We start from the raw sequence: 6,094 nt of genomic DNA on the forward strand, positions 1-6,094 counted from the left end.
GCACATATGCATATATATATATATATATATATATATATATATGGAGTTTTGAAAGTGACCTTTGAAAGCTTAAACGTCATTCTGACCCCTTTACAACTTTTTCAATGAGCCTACATTTATGTTCCTTCAGATGCTTCATTATGTAAAATTAAAGACTTGACTGTTTTTATCTATCTCTGTTAAAGAAGCTGTTCAATATACAAACATGCAGCAGTTTAGCTCCCAGCAATACATAAAAAGGACGAGACAGACGGATGGATGGATTAGTTCATAGTTCAGTGGACTTCATTAAACCAAACTTAGAATTGGTAGTCATGCTGATGGTTATCAGAAAACAATATAAATATAACAACGGAAATAATTATGTCCTGGAAATCATTAGAAAAAGTATCAGATAAGTTTGATTGAGGAATGTCTGTGTGAGGCGTTCATGGTGAGAGGGCACACAGAGTTCCTGGAGTGATCGGTTTCACTAAGTACTGCTCTTTTTTTTTCTCTAACATATTTTTTCCATGAAGCTCAGAAAACCAATACTGGAAATGAGTTCTTGCAGCCAATATAAATGTTTCTCCTGCTCTCACCTATTCAGCACATGTGGTGATTCATACCATGATTTATACATCTTCCTTCATTACACACTCGCACAGCCAGCAGAGGAGGGCTGAGGATCGTCTGGTTGCGTGCTTCTGGTAATCTTGATGGATTCAGTCCACCCACAACTATGTGATGGTGGTCGAGCATCCTGCTGCGACAGCAAATACCGCTCAGCGAAGACCCTTCCTCTGCACCCAGACTCTCTTTGTGCCACATCGTCGAGCATTAAACCAGGATGTTTTTAACATCTTCCTTTGACAACTTTGGGGGTTTGCTTCTCGATTCTCCAGTAGGATGTCGATACAGTAAAACCCTTGTTAGTGTGTGACTTGCAGACAGTGTGCCACTTAAGCAAAACAAACAGTAATACGTTGATCATGACTGTCATGGTTCTTGTGTTAAACATTAACTTAATGCAATGTCAGAGAATAGTGGAAAAGGTCCTTCTTACTTAAAGACATCCTCTTGCTTCTGTCACACTTAAAAAGAAAGAAGTTAAATCTTTACATCTTTTGATTGTTACTTTATCAAGTTGTTGCTTTTAAATGAGTTTTTTTTATAATAAAAAAATCTAACTATTACTGATAAACTTGTGTTAAACAAAAAAAAAGGACTTTCAGCATCCATACTAGTAAGTAGTAAGTAATTTGTAAAAGTAAATTAAACATTTTCCCACGTTTGTATTTACAACTTTGAACTGTTTCTACACTGTGGAAAATACTTTGCATGTTTGTGAAATGAGAACAGATTGAGCCCAGACTCCAGACGACTAATCACTAAAAAGAGACAACACAACATGAAGCCGAAACACTAAACTAAACAAAACACAGACTTGGTTACTGCAGTTCTCAAAAAAAAAAAAAAAAAACCTGAATGAAATTGTAAGTCCACATTCCTTCAGAAAGATCCCATCTGATAAAACATCCACTTATCTTCTAATACAGACCTAGATCAGCCTGGTCCTGTCGCTCTCCTGAAACATATCCACCACATTTAATGCCTCCAGCAGAAGTCTTGTAAACTATGTTACACACCTGAGAAATGTTGTTTCCTCTGAACTTAAAACAAGCCACACAGTGAATGCAGGTTAAAAGATGAGGTAGCTGTTTAGTTAATAAATCCAGGGTGTGTCCTACCTCTGCCGTCAGGTGTGTTTGTGTCCTTGTTTAAACCCCACGCAGTGAGATGTGCAACAGCAGGGTCCAGCTGGAAGGAAGGCTGAGAGTTGGATCCTCAGTCAATACATTCCCAGTGAGAGGAGAACAGCATCAGCCTCTCTCTCTCCAGGAAAAAACAGCCCCCTGAACCCCCACCCCCACTGTCGGAAAACCTCTGCTGTTAGGGTGAGAGGTTCAGTTTCAGTCAAGAGCTGTAGACTCTCTCTCATCACACCGTCTGTACGTCTCAGTGACAAGTAATCGAGCTCCAGTCACGTGCTTTTCATCAGGAGCTTTGATGTGATGCCAGGATCGTAAGCGTCAGACTCCTGAACACTCGAGACTTTTTATAGAACAAACTGGTAGGTCTGTCACCCCCCCTCCCCCTCCTTCCCCCCTTTCAAAAAGTGTCTGCCATATTAAATATTTTACATCAGCATCAATGGTTCTAACAGTAAGGTCTGCTGGCATCGGCTTGACAAAGATAATACGGCTCCTGCAGCTGTTTAGATTTCTCTAGTGAAACATCAATGTTGATGATGGAGGTGAGCCGGCGCCATCAAGTAGGAGTTAATCTTCATTTGGGGCGGCAGTAGCTGAGTCCTCAGGGACTTGGGTTTTACCGTCGTACCAAGCCAGGCAGCATGGATTACGTGATCAATGACTATCAAGCATCAGTGTACATACTGCACCATCGCTGTTACATAACAAAGAGCAATTTCAGAAATGACAGAAAAAGTTTGCTGGAATGGAGATGTGAAAAAAATAATCTGGGATGATGTCTAGAAAAATTGTTAAAACCAACAAAAAACTTTGTGAACTAATCTCACCCAAACCAGAAACTTAAAAGTGAAACGTTACCAACAGATTTACCAGAAAGTGTTTGTTCTCTTTTCTTTTGTCCCCATTCAGCAGAAAAATGAGACAAAGGAGCAACAACAAAAAATGCTTTTATAATATCTGCTCGATTAGATTCATATGTACATCTTAACACGGCACAACAGGAAATTTTAAAACTTTACACATGAAGCAAAAATGAGAAATGCCTCCCAAGAATGGAAAAGCTAACAGTAGCTCGCTTCCTCATGAGTTCAAGAGTGACAACATGTCTTTTTCCATTCAGTGTTGGTATTTTCTGCTGAGCTGAGCTGGAAAAGAAGTTTGAGGCACAACTTATGGCACAGCAAGACCATCCAAATATGCCCTGGTTTGGCAGGGACATGAACTGAAAATGAAGTTGGTCTATGTTCTGGTTTGAATGTATTTACTCCATGGAGGAAATCGTATTTTCCTAACCATTAACAATCTGGTTAAATGATCATCTTATCCACAAGAAGCCTTCGGAGCTCTTTCATGCTCGACTAAATCTTTAAAGGAAACTTTTTTAAACAGGGGTCGGACTTCAACGCATTAATTACAATCAATAAATAACGTGTTAAATGTTTTTAACGCAATTAATCACAGTTATCTTATCGCTAGCTTCATGCTAGCATTTTACGAGCTTTGTGCTAGCTTCGTGCTAGCTTTTTACGAGCTTTGTGCTAGCTTCATGCTAGCTTTTTTACGAGCTTTGTGCTAGCTTCGTGCTAGCTTCATGCTAGCTTTTTTACGAGCTTTGTGCTAGCTTCGTGCTAGCTTCATGCTAGCTTTTTACAAGCCTTGTGCTAGCTTCGTGCTAGCTTCGTGCTAGCTTTGCCACAGGACCAAAATTAGTCACTCAACGTCTGATAAAGTTATAAATTCACTCGCTGAATTGATTTCTCTGGACTGTCGACCACTATTAGAGGTAGAAGATAAGAGGTTAGAAAATGTGCTACAGCTAGCAACACGTGATCCAACTTTCCAGCTGCTGTAGCAGAAAAACTATTTCAAACAAGCTCCAACAGCTTTATGAAACAAGAAGCAAAGTAACACTGCATGAATTTAATTCATTCATCCACTAAAATCCATTTAGATTGAGAAGTGTTGCTGTTTAGGGCAAATATTGTGATGCACTTATAATGCGATTAATTCCGATTAATTAATCTAAAGCCCTGAGTTAATTAGTTAACTTTTTAATCAAGTCCCACCCCGAGTTTGAAATGCTCACAGCATTTTAGGTATTTTAAGTAGTTTCCACATCTTCAACAGAACTGTAGCAGGTTGTAGTTTGTCTTGTACAACATTATTAAGTCATTAGCTGTGGATAAATTACTGTAAGATGAAGTATACTTTAACAAGCTACTGTCCTTTACTTATTGTTTCATACCACAGCAGACCTCCTGTGTGTGTTTACACACACACAGTATCTTGACCACATTTTACAGTATTCACACAATTTCAGTCAGTTTATTACCTGAAGAATCAAACTACCAACCCCCAACTACCAACATTTAACTATCCATACCCTGTGCGTGTTTTAAACTTGAGTTATGAGTGGGATCCATCGAACCGAGTCTGCAGAGAGCTTCAATCATCTGATATGTAAGCAAGTCCATATTTATGGTTCTTCTGTTCAAACCTCAGTTTCCAGTGCCTCATGATCTCAGCGTCATCGCTGCTGTGAAACAATGCCGTCTCACGAGCCAACTTTTAAGATTAAAGGATCCCATTTTTCCAAACATTTCAGGGGTCTGATTATCCCCTGATGTGAACCTGAACATTTTCTGTTTTCTTTGCACTCGACACACCGCACTACGCCCCAGAAAACTCTCAGGTTTTAAGTTATTTTTCCTCCATTGCAGGAACAAAGGTGTAACAGTTTATCCGTGTTGTTTACCTTTGGGTGGATATCTGTGTAGTCTGTTGGTTCTTTGTTTGTCTATTAGTTGGAAAAGAGCACATGCAACCACAAATATTGAACTGATTGAAGGACGTCTGCTGTGCATATATTTCCTCTTGTGTAAGGGAAGCTGATACTTCTCAGCTGACCGGTCTGCCTCAGAAGGATTTAATACATTAAAGAGGAAAATTGGTTTGTGGTTGTGAAGAAATCTATGGCGTAATTGTTGAATTACAGTAGTCAAACTGCCTCCCATCAGGAAACAATATCTAACATTTAATTTGCAGTCAGGATGTCTCTTCTCATTCAGGATGTCATACTTTCCAACCTATCAGACGTCTATGGAACTTGTGTTCTTGTGTTGACAAGAATTTCCTCCAGCTGGGTCTTTAAAGGCGATGATTCACTCGGGCTACTTGCTTGGCAATCGTGCCAAGGAGTTGCCTCAGCACCCATTTTGCTTTGATGCCACAGTTTGCGTCTTTTTGCCAGGAAACACTTTTCATAAAACGACGGCTGGGTCAGAATTTCACGTGTTACCTGCTTGTTGGGAGTGTTACCCATCCGGGTTACACAACAGACCAGTGTACACCAGCCTCAGACTTATGACTTCATCAGACTGGACACTTTTGAAGCTGTTTCCAGTATTAACAGGAACGGATTTTTTTTTTCCATCTCATGATAAATAATTAAATTTGCCAAAAAAAGAGGTCCAGCACACGAATGAACCCCGTCCACAAACAAAACAGCCTCAAGGCATTTATTCTCTCCTGCTACATGCAGGTCCAAACCAGGCAAGCCAGGTGAGTCCAATTCACCTCTGTGTTCTGGAGAACCGGGCGGAGCACCAACTCGTAAGACAGGTTCGGTCAAAATCATCACAAAGCACCAAAACACATCGAGTCATATTAATCTCTAAAGGGATAAACTGCTAATTTTCTGGTCAGTTTAATTTCCAGATAATAATAATAACAAACCAAAGACATTAATAATCATTAAAACCACATGATTTATTTCACCCTAGACTTAAAAACCAGTCAGAAGTATTTTGCTTATATGAAGTGGACTTTACTAATACAACAACTGGACATGTTCAAAAAACATGAACACCTGAAGGGAGCGCTTCATATTTCAACTTTATCGCCGCAAACCGTGTAGAAACCTTCCGACTGGCCGTACAAGTTTTTGCATCCAGGTAAACAAGTGACTAAACTATAATAATGATTCCAGAGCTGATGGAAAGTTCAGAGTGATTATATGTAAGATCAAGTATTTGTTGGGGCTAAATGAGATTTTCAGGTGGAACCAGGATGTTCTCCTCCTGAGAAACATTGAAAGGTTTTTCGTACGCATGGTGACTATTAGATTGTTTCTCCGTGTGTTTGATTTGGGAGGCTGATGAACGCAGCAGCTGTTCGACTTGGCAGGCGATTTGAATTCTGTCTTTTCTCCAGGAAAACCTTTTTAACTTCAAGCTTTTGGCTCTTTGAAGAAACTTTTCCACATGAACTATGATGACTTGACAACTTCGAGCATCTTGAAACTGACCAGACATTACTGATTGTTGATGTTATTACTTTAC

The 6,094-nt window shown here is 39.6% G+C and overlaps 2 protein-coding genes across 3 annotated transcripts in view; one reads left to right on the forward strand and one right to left on the reverse strand.

The window, feature by feature from the left end:
- aspn (asporin (LRR class 1)) overlaps positions 1–3,177 on the reverse strand; it is a 10,257-nt gene extending 7,080 nt beyond the window's left edge. The window contains exon 1 of one of the 2 annotated variants that reach the window (XM_079341510.1): positions 1,731–3,177. The gene's annotated coding sequence lies outside the window, so the exon portion shown is untranslated. The other variant, XM_079341511.1, reaches the window with a different exon arrangement.
- The window catches only part of cenpp (centromere protein P), a 73,778-nt gene that overhangs the window by 43,156 nt on the left and 24,528 nt on the right, over positions 1–6,094 (forward strand). The window lies entirely within an intron of this gene.

The sequence above is a fragment of the Symphodus melops genome (assembly GCF_947650265.1).
Source record: "Symphodus melops genome assembly, chromosome: 4".
In the NCBI taxonomy this organism is placed as follows: domain Eukaryota; kingdom Metazoa; phylum Chordata; class Actinopteri; order Labriformes; family Labridae; genus Symphodus; species Symphodus melops.